The sequence below is a fragment of the Saccostrea cucullata genome, unplaced genomic scaffold, assembly GCF_032062105.1.
Source record: "Saccostrea cucullata isolate Sc308-1 unplaced genomic scaffold, CSIRO_AGI_Scuc_v1 ctg11710, whole genome shotgun sequence".
NCBI classification, from domain to species: Eukaryota; Metazoa; Mollusca; class Bivalvia; order Ostreida; family Ostreidae; genus Saccostrea; species Saccostrea cuccullata.
Genome location: NW_026922694.1, coordinates 1 through 20161, shown reverse-complemented (window position 1 = coordinate 20161; position 20161 = coordinate 1). Strand labels below are relative to the sequence as shown.

The 20161-nt window shown below is 33.6% G+C and overlaps 2 long non-coding RNA genes across 5 annotated transcripts; one reads left to right on the top strand and one right to left on the bottom strand.

The window, feature by feature from the left end:
* Positions 1–489: 489 nt before the first annotated feature.
* Positions 490–13405, bottom strand: LOC134262245 (uncharacterized). 2 transcript variants are annotated; one of them, XR_009990984.1, is made up of 4 exons: positions 13207–13405; positions 7760–7900; positions 2072–2183; positions 490–570 (listed from the first exon to the last, which is right to left on the bottom strand). It is a non-coding gene; the product is annotated as an uncharacterized LOC134262245 (long non-coding RNA). The 2 variants fall into 2 exon arrangements; XR_009990983.1 differs by lacking the exon at positions 13207–13405 and having other exon boundaries at positions 7760–8061.
* LOC134262246 (uncharacterized) lies at positions 10229–19339 on the top strand. 3 transcript variants are annotated; one of them, XR_009990987.1, is made up of 4 exons: positions 10229–10243; positions 13537–13577; positions 13845–13905; positions 14244–14331. It is a non-coding gene; the product is annotated as an uncharacterized LOC134262246 (long non-coding RNA). The 3 variants fall into 3 exon arrangements; XR_009990985.1 differs by lacking the exon at positions 10229–10243 and having other exon boundaries at positions 13467–13577; XR_009990986.1 differs by lacking the exons at positions 10229–10243; positions 14244–14331 and adding an exon at positions 19210–19339 and having other exon boundaries at positions 13479–13577.
* The last annotated feature ends 822 nt before the right edge of the window (positions 19340–20161 follow it).

Here is a 20161-nt window from a genome sequence, read left to right as displayed (position 1 = left end):
AACTATCGTGGATGCTCTGGCCTACTATACTAACTAGACAGTGATTCCTTTATTAATTCTACCAGAATGTAAATTTCACCAAGCAAAAAGTCAGGACCTAAGAAGGCATGCACATGTAAATCTCGTGCAGTTGTCCTTGTGTTTAATGAAATTGACATGGGAGACCTCGTGTAATTTAAATCTATATGACGACATTTTTAAAATCTGAATTTACGTTTTATTTCACAATGAAATGGCAATATAAGAAATCAAAGTCAAATTTATATAATAATTATGCATAATTTATGCAAATTATCCCACGTTTCCAACTATCGTTGATGCCTTGGCATACGCAACAAACTAGACAGTGATTCCTTAAATAATGCACAAAATCTCTTTAACAGCAAACAGTATAATTGTGACTGCTATTGATTTAAGCTCCACCCGCTACTAAGTAACTAATACAACTGTAGTACATCTAAAATGAGCTTTACAGTTTATACATACCTTTATTTCGTGTGTAGTTTCGGGTTTCTCTTTCTTCTTTTTGAAGTGCTTGAATACATGTATCCTCTTTGACTTTGATTTAGCCTACAGGTGAACATAAAGTGATTCATAAACAAGTACCAGGCTCAAAATTAAAATCACCCTCAGTTGAAAATAAGTCAAACCAAACATCACAAACTTTTAAAAATTCCCCTGCTTTACTCAGAAGTATAATGGCTACTAGTATACTTTGATTATCAAAAAACGTTATAGTAGAAATTTGTGTTTTGGGTTTTGCTATTTATTTCTCACCTTGGGAATACAATAAGATATAGAGTACGAATGAGCTGTAATATTTTAACCTTCAAATTTCTTTTACATGTATATGGAACCAATAGGAAGTTTAGGATGTAATTTTTGCCAATCTAATTAAAATTAGATGTTAGATCCGCTCGCAATGTAGCGAGTATGCGAGCGGATCTAACATCTAATTTTAACTAGATTGAATTTTTGCAAAGTGAGAAACTTTCTGCTATGAATGTATTAGGGGATGAATTAAAACTTTCCGGTTCAGCTCACTTTAAATAAACATTTCCTCTATATTCCTCTTCCTATACTTCGTTCTTTATCTATTTTTATTCTGTATACTACATGCATATTATAAGTTGATCGACCATCATGGCCATAAAATGATTAAAGGATTTTCTCCTTTTTGGGGGATTTACGAAGAAAAGTTGAGATGTACTATAGTAATTCAAACATCATGAAAAAACATTGTCGCATATCTGCGGTGATTTTCTTTGATCTTTCTGTGGTGATATATCCCATATCACATATGCGATAATACTTTCCACGCCCCTTCATATATCACTGCAGGAGGCAGAAATCAGGTCATGAGAAAAAAACTGATTTTATTTCAAAAGTTCATAACTTCAGAAAAATGAACATGTTTAGCTATTTCTTAGTCTTTAACTAAATTAAAATACATGTATTTTACTCAGTTGAAAGTTCCCAGTCGTTCAAAAGTTTAATCCATTTTGAAAGTTACGGTAAAATCTCCAAACTGTATATCGTTAAACTCCTTGATATTTGTTTCTGTGATTTCATATTTGTCGAGTGTCTGGCTCAAAGATAAATCGTCAAAATCTTCAAAATCAGTAAAAAAGTCAAAGTCAAATTTACTAAGAACGTCCAACATGTTGAAGAGCTATAGCTTGAAATGAATCTTAAGTTCATGGCACACTGAATAATTTTTTTTATTGAATTTTGACACTCTCAATGAAATTTACGTCATCAGACATGCAACAAGTTGCTTACATCACAGATGCCTCGTACTATTGGTTATATCGTTTTCATGGAGCGTGGAAATCTCGGGCCCTCCGCGCCCTCGATTTCCACGCCCCATGAAAACGATATAATCAATACTACTCGGCTTCTATGATGTAACCAATACTTGTGTTATTTGCATAGTGAGGCACAAACAGGCTGCCATACGTTGCAGCCTGCAGCTCTCCCTATGCTTTAAACATGCCGTGACTTCGCCCTGTTCCGTTTTGCTTTACAATGTAACGAACATGATGAAAGAAGAGTTAAACAATGAGCTTACCATCTCTCTTTATCCAGTCCTAATATTGGTCCACTTTCTTGTACAACTACGCAGACAGGATTGATTGTTGTCGCAATGCAGACTGAACTCAAAGATGGGTTTTCCTAAAAATCTTAAAATAGAACATAGAATGTTATTTAGAATACTACTCACACAGTGTATGCGGGCTACTGAAAGTTTCGGAAATATCGGAAATAACATCACACCAAAAGTGAAACCAACATATTCCAAGCGTATCTTTCATAAATTATCTGTGCTTTTTCAATTTGATAAGAAATAATTCATAAGAATTCTTAGCTAGGCCTATAGAATTTATTATTTTATAACGTTTCCTGTATCACAAGTTTTACTTTACAAACATGTGCACTTTCTGCCTTCTTGGAAAGGATCAGCATTTATTAAGCTATAGAACATGTAGAACTGCAATCAAAATTTGCAGCTTCATGTCAATGAAGCATACTTTTCGCTCTTACAATTTTAGTGAAATACTTCTTTCTCATGTTTGAATTCATCACTATAAGCTTACACTACGATTCCGTTTTATGTGCAAAATAAATAAAAGCTATTTCCAGTGACATCCTAAATGGTTACAACTCTATCATTTTATATAATGTGCAATATATACTTATCACTTCTATTAATAAATTGGACATAGGGAAATATATCATGATTTGTTATAACTATATCAATAGAAATCCAGTTTTTCAACAAGCACTGAATTTCCACACAAGTATTCATATATTAAATCTTTGCCCAACCTTTTCAAAGTTTCAAATTTTAGGGGAACTTTATCTTCAACATGTACAGAATGATATGCGTCAACATTGTACCCGGTGCATCAGCATAATGCAACAAGTTCCATGATGGCATCCTAATCTATCAATATAATCAGGAATTATGTGGAATATCTGTTTATATATTAATAAATAACAATTCTTGTGACAACGAGATTACATTATTATTTTACAGAAAAGAGAAAATCGAATATCTCGGTTGCTATTTAAAATCAAAGCATCTTCGTTAATTATCCGCTACTCTTCTAAAAAAAAATTAAGGGGAAAAGCGGATCAGAAACCCTTGACCAGCGATGATAAAATCAAAGCTGAAGGATATTTTTTTGGTCATTCGTGTATAATAATTTTCATGCAAAGTTAGTGAAAAGTTGTACATTTCATTTCAGATAAGAATTAATTACTTTCTTTATTAATTTATGATTTATTTAGTGAAAAATGATTGGAAGTTTTGTCGATATATATCTGCAAATTAGAAGTGCAAATCACACGCAAAGTAAGACAGGGTCATCTTTTAGAAAAAATAGGGGGGGAGGGATCTCCCCTTCGGAATTTGTCAAGTTATTTAAAGTAAACGACTTTGGTAAGCATGGAACCTACATGTACCACAACCACCACGAAACAGGTTTTTCAAAATCTTATTTGGGAGATAGATTTTACGTTTTTTTTCGCTTGTCAAGAAATTTCTTGGTTGGCGGAAATGTTTTCACTAGAGTGCAACCCTCCTCCCCCAGAAAAAATCCTGGATCCACACCTGAGCCTAGCTACCTGTTTCCGGAAATCTAAAATTATTGTTTTTAAGTATTTATTTTCTAACGCTTCACTGTATCTGCTTTGTTGCATCTAATCTTGAAAAGTACACCCATATGTTTATTTTTTTAAATCTTTTTACACAACTATGAACAGAATAATCAGGTTACACTCCTCTTACCAGCGCTTGGGCTACCCCCTGTCTATAACTAAATCAGACGAATTTTTACGCTACTTTGATCCGCGTGCCAGATATATAAATACGTGTATACAGTATATGAATTCACAATCCATGTAAAACTGCTGAAAATTTGGATAGAAAAATTTATATGCTTCATCGGTTTAACCTATTTTATAAAAATGTGTAAATCATGTATAAAATTTACCGAAAATCTATCGGAAGCATGATATGGTATATAATATCGTCACTACTAGTAGGTCAATGACACTTGGCGCAGCATATGAGTAAAGAATACACTTGGTAAAAACGAAACACCAGTGCACGAACACTGTAATTAGAAAACTGAAATAAACAAAATGAAAAAAAAAATACTTAATGTGTTAAAAATTGTAAGATGAATCACTCTATAATTGTACATGTTATTAATATACTGTCAAAAAATTATTACCGAATCAAGTGCCTGTGCTTTGGATGCTAAATGTACCATACGTTTTCCATGTGTTTGACAAATCTAATTAAAATTAGATTTTTGATCCGCCCCAACTAGATCGCCACACAAAGATCTAATCGCTTTGTGTGGCGATCTAACTTGAGCGGATCAAAGATCTCATTTTTTTTTATTAGATTGGTGATTGACTGAAGTTAAAGTTGATCAGGCTTAAATTACTAGTACTTCAAAGTAACGGTAAGCATCACCGTAAGCAATTCTTTATACTACATAATGATGAAGCTACGAATGTTAACTCCCATGCAGTCTTACGTCAGATACTAAATGTGTTAAAGAACAATATCCAGACTCTGACCATGGTAAAAAGTTTTTGGAGCAAATCCATTCCAGAGCAACTATATAAGTATGACCCAGACCTAACTTGAATGCATTTTTACGTAATGTATCCAGAAATGCACACACCAGAATATTCATGATTTATTATATATGCATGAACAGGCCAGGAAGAAGCAATTTCATTGAGAAAGGGGCACAATCATTTACTTTCTGTGAGGGGAATATTACGACGGCGTATTCGTGCCATATTGACAATGTAGAAAAAAAATTAAAAATCGTTTGTACAATTTTTTAAAATCGTTTGAACGATTTATAAAACGGTTTGTACGATTTTTAAATCGTTTGAACATAGATCTTAGGTCTATGGTTTGAACGATTTCGAAAATCGTTTGTACGATTTGTTAACGTTTGTACGATTTGTTAAATCGTTTATACGATTTGTGAAATCGTTCGCACGATTTAGAAAATCGTTTGTTCGATTTAAAAATTCGTTTGTACAATTTTTATTTTTTGTTATTACATGTAGAAGAAGCGTAGTAGAATACCTTGCACAAGTAGGACAACGTATCCACGCATAGTTTTAATGAATGACACGATGAATGGCAGAGCGATATTTCAAGATGGGTTTCACTTTTTCGGAAATTGCACAGATCCTTTCGCAAACTCACCGAGTCTTTGTTCGTGAACGAACGTTGAAAAGGACAACAGCTAAATTGGGAATGTTCAAACGTAAATAAAAATCCGACCTACGGGATGTAGCTCTTTTCATTGAGGAAACACTTGAGTCATGTGGTCAATTGCATGGATACAGGTGGTTGTACTGGAAAGCTATCATGGCAGGATTTACCGTTTTAGGATTTACAAACGATTTAACAATTCCGCATACAAACGATTTAACAAATCGTACAAACAATTTTCTAAATCGTTCAAACGATTTAAAAAATCGTACAAACGATTTTTAAAAAAAATTCTCTACATTGTCAATATGGCACGAATACGCCGTCGTAGTATATGCTACAAAACAAACCAAAAAAAAAAAAAAAAACTAGAGGTACTGTGAGCAATGAGCTCACTAAATGATACCCCCGCCTCCCATATGAATATAATGGCAGTATCCATGTTTTGCTCTGGAAAATACAAAATATGTGTTGGATCAAAAAGTAAAATAGGAGGTGGACAATGGCAATATGTAATAAACATTCTGTGAAAGTTTCATTAAATTTCCTTCGGTGGTATGAGAGGAGTTGCGGATAAGAGATGGGTACCCCAAAGCGTAACAGACGGACGGACGGACGGAATTAACGATTACTATATACCCTCCCGCTTTTCAAGCGGGGGGTATAATAAAAACAATGTCAAAAAAGTAAACTAAAGGTACTGAGCACTGAGCTCACGTAATGATACCACCGCCTCTCATATGTTTATAATGAGAAAGTCTATGTTTTGCTGTGGGAGACCTGAAATAAGTGTGAGGTCAAAAAATAACAGATGCACAATAGCATTATGTTAATATAAAGAATCTTTGAAAATATCATCAAATTATATAAAGTGGTGTAGAAGGATTCGTGGATAAGAGATGGATATCCTTCAATATTATAGAAAAATAGCATTGTCCATATTTTGGCATGGGAAACCTGAAATATTAATCCGATCAAAAAGTAAAAAAAAGAGGTTCAAAATGGCAATATATTACAAAGATTCTTAGAAAGTTTCATTATACCCCCCGCTTGAAAAGCGGGAGGGTATATAGTAATCGGTATTTCCGTCCGTCTGTACGTCTGTCCGTCCGTCCGTCCGTCTGTCCGTCCGTCCTTCCGTCTGTCCGTCCGTCCGTCTGTTACGCTTTGGGGTACCCATCTCTTATCCGCAACTCCTCTCATACCACTGAAGGAAATTTAATGAAACTTTCACAGAATCTTTATTACATATTGCCATTGTGCACCTCCTATTTTACTTTTTGATCTGACATATATTTTGGATTTTCCAGAGCAAAACATGGATACTGCCAATATATTCATATGGGAGGCGGGGGGTATCATTTAGTGAGCTCATTGCTCACAGTACCTCTAGTTAAATTTCAATCAGTGTTAGGAGATACAGGGTACCCCAAAGCGTACATGTAACAGACGGACGTATACAGGCGGAAGGACGGACATCCCGATCAATATAAAGTATATACCCTCCAACTGTTCAAGCTGGGGTTTAAAAATAACTCATATGAAATATTTTCCCCTGCACAATATTATCACCATTGTCCTAACTTGCGAAATCTTGTAATTTAACATCATATAATATTGACAATCTCATAATTATAATTTTAAGGAAGATCCCTACGTATTGATATTGTGGTCAAAGGCAAGGTCGTAATTTAAAATTTCATTCTGGATATAAAACTTTCCTGTCTGGCCCACCTGGGCGATATCTCAAGTAGCTTTTGGGCTGTTGAAATGAAATTTTATACCATAACTCCCTAACCCCCCCCCCCCCCTTGCCCGGTTGAGCCCTCTAGTTTCGCTAGATTCGTGCACGCTCTTTTTTTTCTTTAAGCGGGGACACAAATCTGAATTAGCTTGTTCCTTTTCTGTTCAGCGTTGTTTTTAAATACCTGGGATAATTCAGTTCTAAATGTTTTAATGCTTTACGGTTACAAGCTAGATAATTAGAACAAGATTGATGTGTTTATTGTTGACGATCAATCGCTAAATTACTAATTAAATACGTATCGTATATGATTTAGAATGTGTGTTTTACCATTCAGATTATAATCTATCAAGTGGTTCGAGTTAAACAGGGAAGTATGCATCGCGGATTTTTAATAAATGTTGCGATAAATCAGAAAATATAAGAACTGTATATCTATGTATAAATGTGTCTTCTCAAAAAATGAAAACCGGTTCACATGTTATTTACACTTATTTGAATAAAAAAAATATAACAGCACGATAAGTGTAGCTAGGTGTATGTTAACAATAAAGGTGACTATATATATAGAGTTAAATATTTGACAGGATTTTTAATTATGTCAAATTAATAAGATCATGTAAAATGTATTTCTATTCTTTAAAAAATTTGTATACCAAAACATCTTGTAGTGTTAAAAGTATCTCGCTCCCTTTTGATCCGCTCTTTTCTTTTCAAGTGGAAAGGTAAACAATATATACTAGTAGTCTGTATATACATACCAGAGAACGGTGCCCTTATCCAACTTCAATGTCAGTCAAAATGGACTTATTTAAGAATTCAAAAATCCTGGATTTGTAGCCATACGCTGAATAAATAGCCTTAAACACGTGTATAGTCAATTTATACTCCACATGTTTTCCCTTTTGTTCTAAAAATACACATTTACAGAAAATTCGGTATAAGTATATTCCTCTATGTTGATACATGCATGTGAAATGACGTTTCCACGTCAATCACTTTTTTCCACGGTTTTGTCATCTGTGAAAAACAATGTGTAATAGCAAACACCTGTACATACTATACATTAAAGATTCTAAAATCGACAGTTCATAATTGGATTCTTCCTTTCGGGAAAATCCGATTACAACCTGATCGAGAATAGTTATAATTGCTTATGAATTCTAACCGAGAGAAGTTTAAACTTTAATTTAAATACATATTAATGGCAATTCAATGCATATTGCTATCGAAAAAAATATTATTACTGCAATGAATATGATTAAAATTTAAAAAATAAAAACAAACATCTGTTGTAACTGTAAGGTTTGAAAAGGCCCTCGATGCGGGGGTGCGTTGGGTGCGATTGCACCTCCTTTTTACAAGATCATTAAAAAAATATTCATTTATCATCTGTTTTAAATCTTAGGCGTCGGAACGGGGGGGGGGGGGTTACTTTTTTGGCAAAGATAGACATAATGTAAGGATTGAACATTGGGGTGTAGGTTAACCCCCCCCCTCCACTTTTAAAAGGCACGTTGCAGCTAAGGTCAAAAAGGGAAGTGTAGGGGAAAAAAACTTGTTATTGAAAGAAGTTTGATCCTCCCCCCCCCCTCCCCACCACCACCACCACCACCACCACCACCACCACCACGAAATAGGATTTTCGTCTTTGGACACAATTTTTCCTTTTTTTTTTTAATTTTTGCTTGTCAATTTTTTTTTTTTGGTAGGTTTGAATTTTTTTCTTTTCACTTATCCCCCCCCCCAACGTACACACTTTCAATTTGCTTCCGACGCCAATGTAAATAATGTTGCAAAAATTTGATATGTGAAAAGGTGATAAAAATGCACTAGTTCTCACACAAATGGTCACTATTACAATATATAAAGACATTCAACCTTAGAAAAAAAGGAAAACAGATCTGTAGTTTCCTGCATGAGAGATCTCTCTATTTGAAAAACGAAAGAGATATCTCTTTATGGATAAGTGAAATTTCTCTCTTCAGCATTCTTAGAAAGATATAAAAATATTCAGAGATATGTCTTTCAAAGTACAGGAGATATCTCTCTAAATTCAAGAATAGTCTCCTTAAGTGCATGGATTATACATGTAAGCCATTAAGAAATATTTCCTATTTTGAAGAGATGTCTTTTTGGATACCGGGTAAGTTTAAAGAGATATCTTATTTTCGTATACATGTATAATAAATAAAAGGATGCTTGCCAATCGAGGCTATAGTATATAAAACACTTACACGAGATTGTCAAGGATTGTCGATACCAAAGCAATACTTTCTTTTCTATATGGTATGGAAAAATATGCAAGACTATAAACGAGAGAAGCATTGTTGCATCTTCAATTTTGGGAAAATAAAGATAATAGGAAAAACATGAATGACCCAACTTAAACTTTACACTTTTATTATATATTTTTTAAAAGCACTAGATAGGTAAATAAGAGTTTTTATTCAGTTTTTAAGGAGCTAAAAATATTTTTTCCCTTGAGAAATGAATGTTACAATCATGTTACATGTCACTCTACATGTAAAAACGGCAAATAATCAAGTGTCTTTAGTAAAAGATTATGCTCCGTTCGCGTGCACTAATAATCGTCTCATATTAATATGTACTCAAAGAATGTTAATTGTGTTGTACATTGTAGGCGCTCGCCTGAAGAAATAACATTAATTTGATCACAGTATTTTAATCATTTTTGTTAAGAAATTAAGAATTAATTAACAAATTAATCAACGATAATTAAAGCGCTCCACGATACATAGGATTAAATCCCCTTGTTCAGTAAAATTCTATATAGGAATAAAAATGCATTACTTCTAGAACATTGGGATTTTATTTAAAAAGAACTGGCATTCAGTCCTCACTTGATATTTTCAACTTGTCCGCTTACCTTCAATATTCGAAAGTCGACTGTTGAAAGTGGACCGTAGCATGTCATTGGAAATGTTTTCATTAAATAAAAAAAATATAAATAAATGTACCTAGGAGTAGGAGAGGTAGCATGAAATCTATTTTTTCCTCTAAACGAAAGACTGTTTTAGATTTCAAAATTAAGATTGACTCAATAAAAATTATATTTCTTTTTTTTGTTACCGGGTATTATATTATTGAAAATTTGTATCTAACTTACTTTGTGCAAAAATTATTATTCGTGCATAATTCGAACTAAATAAATAAGATCGGGGTCGGAATCTTTCAAATTCCTGTTGCAAAGGTAAACAGTGTAGATCTAGCAGACGATTTCAGTAAGATATATTTTCATTTTTTAAAGCATTTTCCTCCAAACTTCATATTGTATACTACTGCTTGTTATAACTAGAAGTCTGTATTGACGATTGTTGGCCCTTCTCAATCTATTTTCCCTCAAAATTCGCCCTGATGTTGAAAATATGGAAGAACGTATGAATTAGACTTATTAGTGAATTTTGCAAACTAAAGTATTTTTTTTCCTAAAGTTATAGGGTAGTTGTAATTGAAGTAAATTAAAGTGAATTTGAAGTTCATTACGAACACCTTTTGAAAAATATTAAAGGGATAGGCCCTTCGGCTTAACTTGGACGTCAGGAATTCAAACCAGTCTAAGGCCTACTTAAATAAATAACATTTATGTATTTTAAAAAGTGTACTTAAATCTTTAAATGAAATTCAACTTGATAAAACTAATTAAACACCCCGGGGCTATAAAACAGATATTTCTATCTCAGTCCCACTTTTACACTAGGCCTTTATTTTTTTGTAAAAGTGAGACTGAGATCAAAAGTGAGCTCACCCCATTCATACGACATGATTTGCATACCTCAGTATATTTTATACATAAGTAAATTTACTCAGGTGTGCAATTTTTGTCGTATGAACTTATTTACTCATATGCAAATTCTGCACAGTTGAGTAAATATACACTTGGTCAGGACTAGGTGCAAATTAACTTTTGCGTACACTTTATAGCAAATTAGTAGTTCATGTGTGTAAATTTTGTCGTATGAACACGCAGCAAATTTACTTATGTATGTATTTTGTTTTGTTTCTTGATAAATCTAAGTGTTGCTTCGGTTATGTATGCATTGGCGCGTAAAAATGTCAGTTGGTAAACATGGTGGCTAGAAGGTAAAACTCTAAACAAGGAGCCATTATCTCCTCCGAGATAAATTTTCGAATTTGCAAAAAACGAGGGCATCTTGCAACCTTTCTGGCAAACCTATTTTCATTTCTCTAAAGATATAGCTGTGGTCGCAAACAAGTGCCCTGTAGGATCAACAAATAATGTCCTTACTATACAAGTTGTCTCCTTTGGAATGCTCCGGAACTATGATAGGAACATGCATTCAATCAATTGCTCGGGCCCCATTAGCTCTTGGTGACTTTCTTCTACCATTCTGTTTTTAATTCAGGTAAGCTATTCATATATAAGTTAGTGTTACAGGAATTTCAATAAACTCGTTGAAAGTAAGCATTCGTAATTATCCTCTTTGGCATCCGATTCCAGCATGAATGTCCAGGGGTTCGTGTTAATTTTCTATTCATATATTTGTATTGTTCAAAGATTTTTGAGATCGATCATGTTAGTTTTCTTCATCCCTTTCTTTCTCATTGAAAATAATTACATGACTGACGTTTTTTCATGCTAATTGTTTGTCAAATGTGTATACATGTATACTGAATTGACGACGGATTTTTCCGTTATTTCCCGATCATGACAATGAGTACACGGTGGGTGTGACCGGTCGGCAGGGGATGCTCACTCCTCCATGGCACCTGATCCCACCTCTGATATTTTGGAGGTCCGTGTTTGCTCTGCTCCTATTTTGCATTTTTTATAGACTTTGATATTGAATACTGTTCGTTGTCTCCATATCCTTCATGTGTCATATTCAAGCGAATATTTTATATGGTCTTACACACTTGATGTACTGTAGATTTCCCAACACCAAAAACATTCTAATCGTCCTATATTTGTATTTGTACTGAAAACGTCAATCAGTAGATGGCAAGAGTCACCTTTTTTCTTTACACTCTATGTCTCTTCTGCAGTCTTTAGGACAGAGGCCAACACATTTTCCAACATTAAAACAAAAAAAAATTAGTAATAAATTTTCCTTCATGTGTAGATTCTTAAACCATTCTTTGTCCTTAAAATCGTAAAGTTCCTTTTCTTTTGTTCCATGAACTTAGTGTATCGGACTTCGACCCTTGTCTTTAAGGAACATTCAAAAGTTAGTCTTTTAGCCAAACAGTAAGGAAATACACTTTTTCTATAAAAAAAATTTACAATTCTGAATCTGTCCATTTCCTTATTTGATATGAAAATATGAGGATTTACTAACAGCACATAAATCTCTTCTGAACGCTTATCAAATTAACTTTTACTTACGTGTGTAGATTTACATGTACTTATATGTAAATTTGCACACATAAGCAAATTTTCGTCGTATGAATGGGGTGTTAGGGCCCCCGAGTCAAGACCAAATTTGTAACGTCAGCTACGTCAAACGGAATCTCAGACGACTGCTTTTTTCCGGAGCGTTTATTTCATATAAGATTTTGGGACGATTGAGAGGGAAATCTTTGACTTTGTGAAGTATAGATGTTAGACCAAGTTTTACTAGATAAAGCGCAAATGAAATAAAATTTAAATCCAAATTAATCTTTGCTTTTCTCAATTTCTGTTTTACCAATTAAGGCCTACAGTATTTCAATTTGGCCGTTATGCAAATTAGCACAATAGACCCCTTATTGACCCTTTTGGTACAGAGTCCTGTTTAATATTGACCCTTCTGGTGCAGAGTCCAGTACCCTTTCAATTGAAATTTGCAAAATTTAGACTGAAGTATTGATGTCTGACAATTGTTTTAATGCGGAAAAAGTAAATTTTGAAGGATTGTTCCCTATTCACATGCATTTTTATGATACAAAATCACTGGATTATTCTGTCTTTATATCATTGGGAGTTTTTACTTAAATTTACGAAAAGAAGAGTAAACTGATATAATATTTTGGGACAGGATCCTTTTACTGGACCTGGATATAAGGGTTATTAACTTCTGACCCAATTTTTTTAATTGAAATCATAGACTTAAAGATTATGATCTGCTTTAGTCCTATGTTGAAACAAAGATATGGAAATTTTGATGAATAAATTAGTCTTTTACAAAATATTATTCACAGAATGGAATTACTGTACTATATTAAGCGTCCTAATTCAAATCATTACCGCTCACCAAGCTGAGTTACACCTTGCGCTGTTTTCGTCACGTGATCCGATCCATTTGAACATCACAGGCGTCAGGATTTGAACACATGACTAACTCACTTCGGTTTTAAAACTGTTATTTTCTTCAAGAAAAGATTTGCTCGTCGAAAAACTGTCCTCAATACCACATTTACATATTGAACACTTCTTAAGAATTCTCAAGAGAGGAAGGAAATCCCCCCTTTGTAAACTAGTGACTTGATATCGTGCTTCTCGGTACAAATATAGTTTCCTTAAATAACGCAGATGTATTTAAAAAACAACTTTTTTTTCTTTTTTGATAATTTACAGTAAGGGTTTGAACAACTACTAGAGGTATTAGAACCATACAGGTAAGTATGTGAAAAAACATATTTTGTTTGTTGGAGAATTTTTGCTTAATTTTCACAATTTAAAAATTTCTTAAGAAAAAATATGATCGTATGTGTGAATATATTTTTCTAAAATATTTTTAAACAATTAACATTATTATTGTAATCCTTTTAGAATTTTAAAGGTGAGAGAGATATAAAAAATTCTATTAATATGTCATGCGATACCCATATCATGCATACATTGTTACAGTTGATATGATTTTTTTTGCGCTGTAAAATTTGTAGATAAACACAAAGAAGGAAGTTGGTTGGAAAGAAAGTGTTTTGTCAATGTTGTAGATTAAAGGTAAGCCATTTTCATCTATATTTTTCCACAGTGTGTGATATACTCTTTAGATCATTTAACAATGTCACGTATAAACAGGAAGCAAGAGAAATATTTTTGGCAATGTCTATCTTATAATTTCTTCTGTGAACTTCCGTCATAATGCTTGAAAATAGAGCAAAGAAATAATTTAAAGGACGTAAGTATCTGTTTTTTTTTTTTACATGTTAAGACCCTTAATGGAGGTGACTAAACCAAAGGGCATAAAACAATTTCAAAACGTACGTATTCGTCTTTTTTTTGTTCTATAAGTTCTATTCTTCATAATTCGGTTTAATTAAATCAACAATTGATTTCAGATAAAGACAATGATTTAAAGAATTTGGAAAACCTTGATGACAGTGAAATTGTACAGTTTATGAGCAACACTTTGAGACAAATAAGAAAAAAGAGTAATAATGGCAGAAAACTCCAGAGTGAATGACTTAAATCGACAAGTGGACGATGTCAAGGTTGTGATGAAGGACAATATAGGGAAGGTTTTAGAGAGAGGAGACAAGATAGAGGTCTTACAAGACAGAGCAGAAGGCTTAGAACAAACTGTGAGGTTCTTTATACTTAAGGATGTTGTTTTCAATTTTTAAGTCACATGAGTAAACTCAGGTGACCTATTGCTATCTGTTTTTGTTAGTTGTCGTGTGTTGTGCGTTAACATTTGAAATTTTCAGCTTCTTCTCCGCAACCGTTCCACCAATTTCATCCAATTTTGGCATAAAACATCAATGGGTGAAGGGGAACAAAATATTTGAATTTCATGGTTCCCCCCCCCCCCCGGGGGGGAGGGCTGGAGGATGGGACAAAACCACTGAACTTAATGCAAACTTTAAAAATCTTTTTATTTACTCCTGGACACAAAGAAGTCAAACTGTTAGGATGATTGTAATCAGCATTGAGTCCTCTTCCAACATTCTGAAATTCATGGCCCAAGAGTCAGGGGTTCTAGTGCTGGGGCAGGGCTAACTAGATTATATAGTGAAAATGCATTATTTATTTGAAAATCTTCTTCTCTGCTAATATGCATTAAATGAACTAACAAAGTACATAGCTATGTTGAATAAAGCTGCCTCTTCCAAAATTGTGAATTTCATGGCCCCAGGGTCAGGGGTTCTAGTTCTAGGGCAGGGCTAAATATATTATATAGTGAAAATGCATTATTTATTTGAAAATCTTCTTCTCTGCTCCTGGGCATTAAATTAACTAACCAAGTATATAGTTATGTTGAATCAGACTGCCTCTTCCAAAATTATGAATTTCCTGGCCCCAGGGCCAGGGGTTCTGGTGCTAGGGTGGGGCTATATAGATTATATCGTAAAAATGCACGAATTGTTTGAAAATCTTCTCTGCTCCTGGGTATTAAACAAACAAACTACATACATTGCTATGATGAGGAAGGGTGCCTGTTCTAAATTTGTGAATTTCATGGCCCCAGGGTCAGGAGTTCTTGTGTTAGGGCGGGGATATATAGATTATACTTTGAAAATGCATGAATTCCTTGAGAATCTTTTTCTTTGCTCTTGGTATTATGCCAATGATCTAGGTGCATAATAAATATGAAGATAGATGCCTCTTCCAAAATGGTTAATTTCAGGGCCCCTGGGTCAGAGGTATGGGTTATTGGGTGTTAGTTGGTTACATAGCCTGAAATAAATTAAATTCTTTAAAATCTGCTCTTTGGTATTAATCAACCATTTATGACAAAATAAAAGTTTTGATAAAATTTCCAAAATTTTGAAATATGTGGCACAGGGTCCATGGTTCCTGTGGGATGGGGTGCGCAAATTGTTATAAGGACAACTGGGTATTAAGTAACCAGAGTAAGCATGCTAAGTGTATAATTATGATAAGCAATGATGCATCTTTCAAAATTGTGAATTTCATGGCCTCTGGTTTTAAACATGAACCAAATTCAATTGTTGGAAAGTTGTAACTTGATGCTCAGGTGCCCTATAAGGCCCGTGGGCCTCTTGTTGATTATTAAAAGGTGTAGAACGTTCGACTCGCGGTCATTTTCGACTTGCGATCAGTTTACCCGATATCGAACAGTTCATTTGCTGAGGCTCCTAATAACTTATTTCTTAAAATTTGACCACCCTAAACCATGAAATACACTTTTTAGTCACCCAGGTGACCTAATGCTATCCGTTTTCGTTCGTCGTCGTCGTTCGTATGTTAACATTTGAACATTTTCAGCCTCTTCTCTGCAACCACTCAACGAATTTCAACCAATTTAAGCATAAAAAATCTGTGGGGAAAGGGAAAAAGTTGTAATTTTCATGGTCCCTGCGGCCTGAGGGATGGGGCCAAAACCATTAAAAATAAAAGCAATCTTTAAAAATCTTCTTTACTCCCGGACATCAAACAGTCAAACTGTTGGCATGAATGTAATAAGCATTGAGTCCTGAAAATGCATGAATTCTTTGAAAATCTTCTCTGCTCCTGTTTATTAAACAAACTACATACATAGCTATGGTGAGGAAGTGTACCTTTTTTACTTTTGTGAATTTCATGGCCCCAGGGTCAGGGGTTCTAGTTCTAGGGCAGGGCTAAATAGATTATATTGTGAAAATGCATGAATTCTTTGAAAATCTTCTTCTCTGCTCCTGGGTATCAAACAAACTAATTACATGCATAGTTATGACGAGGAAGGGTGCTCCTCGAAATTTGTGAGTTTCATTGCCCCAGGGTCAGGACTTCTAGCTATAGGGTGGAGCTCTATTGATAATATAGTAAAAATACATGAATGCTTTGAAAATCTTCTCTGCTCCTGGATATTAAACAAAGAAACTACATACATAGTTATGATGAGGAAGGGTGCTTCTTCTAAATTTGTGAATTTCATGGCCCCAGGGTCAGGAGATATGTTGTTAGGGCGGGGCAATGTAGATTACATACCGGGGGTATACTCTATTGAAAATGCATGAATTCTTTGAAAATCTTCTCTCTGTTCCTGGGCATTAAACAAACTAACTAAATACATAGTTAAGATGAGCAAGGGCCATTCTTCCAAAATTGTGAATTTCAAGGCCCCTGGATCAGGGGTTCCATAGTGGGCAAATGGAGGGGGGAGGCGGGGGGGGGGGGGGGACTGTAATTACATATATATACTGAAAATGAATTAATGCTTTGAAATACGCCTCGATATAAATCAAACATTTATGATGAACAAGGATGCCTTTCCTAAATTGTGAAATGTGTGGAACTAAGGTCAGGGATTCCTGTTGGTGGGCACTACTGATAATTGATGAATATTACTGATTAGTTGATTACTGATTATTTTTTTGTTCCCGTTCTCTGCCTATGGGTATTAAGGTAGGATTCTTCTCTGGCTTCTGACTAGATGAAATATTCAAAGTATATTTGCTTATATGTTTTATATATTTAGGTGCAAGAGATTTAAAAGACCATATTTTTCTTTTCTCGTCACAATTGTATAACTTTAAATAGAAATGGTAAACTGCGTTTGAAACTAGCAGGGACTATATTTTTGGCGGAATGGTGGCCTCTCAAAATTATTATAGAACACTGAATTTAGTTATAATTTTTACGCAATAAAAGACCAGACGAAAATTTCAAAAGTAAGTTAAATTAATAATGAGGGATTAAAGTTTCAAAATATATCAAATAAATAAGATTTTTCACACATACTAGAACTATGTTGGCTTTTAAATGCTTAAAATCTAAGTACAGATTTGAGTCAAAAATCCATAAAAAGTGTTATTTCTCTCTTAGTAAACGATCAAAAGTTTTAGTTTTTGTATCATTTTGTACCTTTATGTGTCAACTTTACTATATGTGAAAATGAGAAAAAGTTAAATATAGGAAGCATATAAAAATAACTAATATATCCTAAAAATTTAAGAAAAGTAGAGAAAATTTGGATTAGCAAATATCCATTTTATTTAAATTATCTATGTCAATTGGGTAATATCATCTTATAGGCCCTATATGGTAGTATCTTTTTAAGCAAAAAGAAAAACATTCAATCTTTTGAAGTACAAGAAGGGAGCGCATGATAGGAAACAGTAATTTTTTTATTTTTAATGTCCAGGAAAATGACCAAGGTAATGACCTTGACCTGACCTTGCCTCTAATATTAAAAGGTCAAATTTAATCTCACTGATACCATCACTTAGATACCATCACTTAGTGATTTCATTTTAAATACATCTTGAAACGAAAATTGTGAATTTCATGGTCCCCGCCCCCCGGGGCCTGAGGGGTGGGGCCAAAACCACTTTAATGAAATCTTTAAAAATCTGTGAAAATTTCATCAATTTTTAAATACAAGAAATTTGAGAAGAATCCTACCTTAAGTAACCAACTAAACATGCTGAGTGTATAGTTATGATGAGCACTGGTGCCTCTTTCAAAATTGTGAATTTCTTGGCCTCTGGTTTGAAACAAAAACCAAATTCAATTGTTGGAAAGTTGTTGCATGATGCTCAAGTGACCAATAAGGTCCATGGGCCTCTTGTTAAAAAATATATATATATATATATATATATATATATATATATATATATATATATATATATATATATATATATATATAATATATGATTTTTTGAATGTGCTTTTAATTATAAAGGTATTAGTCTATTTGATAATATCAAATAATTTTTCTTCATAATGAATCAAACATATTTTTTCGATGCGGAAGATCGTGCTCTACGTATGTACAATTTCTAAAAACGAGGTAAATTATTGACAAATAAATTGATGATAAAATAAGGATATCAGCAGTCTCGTTTAATTTCCTCAATTTGTAAGTTCTATGGCCGATACAATGACCTTGTCAGCACATACAATATACCATTGAGTCAATTCTAACTGATGTTTTACATACTAATTGTTAGTTCATTGTTTCACACTGAATTGACTACAGATTTTCCCGTTATTTCCCGATCCTGACAGGGAGCACACGGCCGGTGTGACCGGTCGGCAGGGAATGCTCATTCCTCCATGTCACCTGATCCCACCTCTATTGTTTTGGAGGTCCTTGTTTGCCCTGCTCCTGTTTTGTATTGTTTTATGGACTTTTGAGCTTGAACACTGTTTGTTATCTCCATATATTTCATGTATAAAATGCAAAATAATTATTAACCCAAATCTAAAACTTAGATGACAATAGGCCTCTCCTTATATATTTTTATTTAAAAAAGAATAAAATTGATGATACACTTTAAAAAAAGATATTTTAATTGAAGTGTTGATAACTTAAATGTGCTTTAAATATTGTTTTAAAGTTGTACAATTTTTTCACAGGCACAAAACTTTCAGAGGACAACTAATAGAATAAAGAGGAGCGAAATATGGCGGAACCGGAAGATGACAATAATTATAGCTGGTGTCACAGCAGTGTTTGTCCTTTTCATAGTTCTAGTTGCCCTAGGAGCAAGTGGAGTGTTTTCTGGTGAAAATTGAGAATGTACAGATTTATACAATTGACTTGATACACCAGGATCCTGTTTATTTTACTTGAATTGTGAGAGGCTTCAAGGGAAATTTTAAAACTAGACAATTTTAAGTACTCGCATCCGATTTCTGTAATATTCAGAGAATTACGTAACACGTATAATGTCAACAAACAACACAAGTGAGAAATAAAACTTGATTTGTTTTAACTGTCACAGGTTTTGTTAGTTCTTAAGCAACAGTTATTAGAGTGTTGATTATTGATTTCATCTTTAGATGCGACCAGAAAAAATTGGTAAACGACTGTGAAAACTTCAATTTTGACGTTTGAAAGAAAAATTATTAGAAAGACTCTTTGAACTTGCATTGAAATATAGTTTGTAATTAAGTAAGTTTTTAACACGAACATATTACATAGATATGACAGATTAAGCAACTCATGGTGAGTAATAAATGTAATTTTACTATAAACCCTAATTCATGTTGTATCCATTCTATTAATGTTTGTTTCAATTTATTTTATAATAATATATTAGAAATTTTAAATAAAAATGAATTTTATGGAAAAATGCTGTTAGTATTGAGTTTTTGTCACAATGTACTGTTCTCAGATAAATTATATTAATCCACTGTTTATACACTCACATTTATATGAATTACAAGTTATTTATAACAGGAGCTAAATGGAGCAAATAGGAAAATAGGAAGGATATACATGCATGAATATAATCATAGGGGGTCAACAGTATAAATGTTCAAAGACCTGTTGTAGATTTTGTTCAAATGGAAAGCCATGATTGTA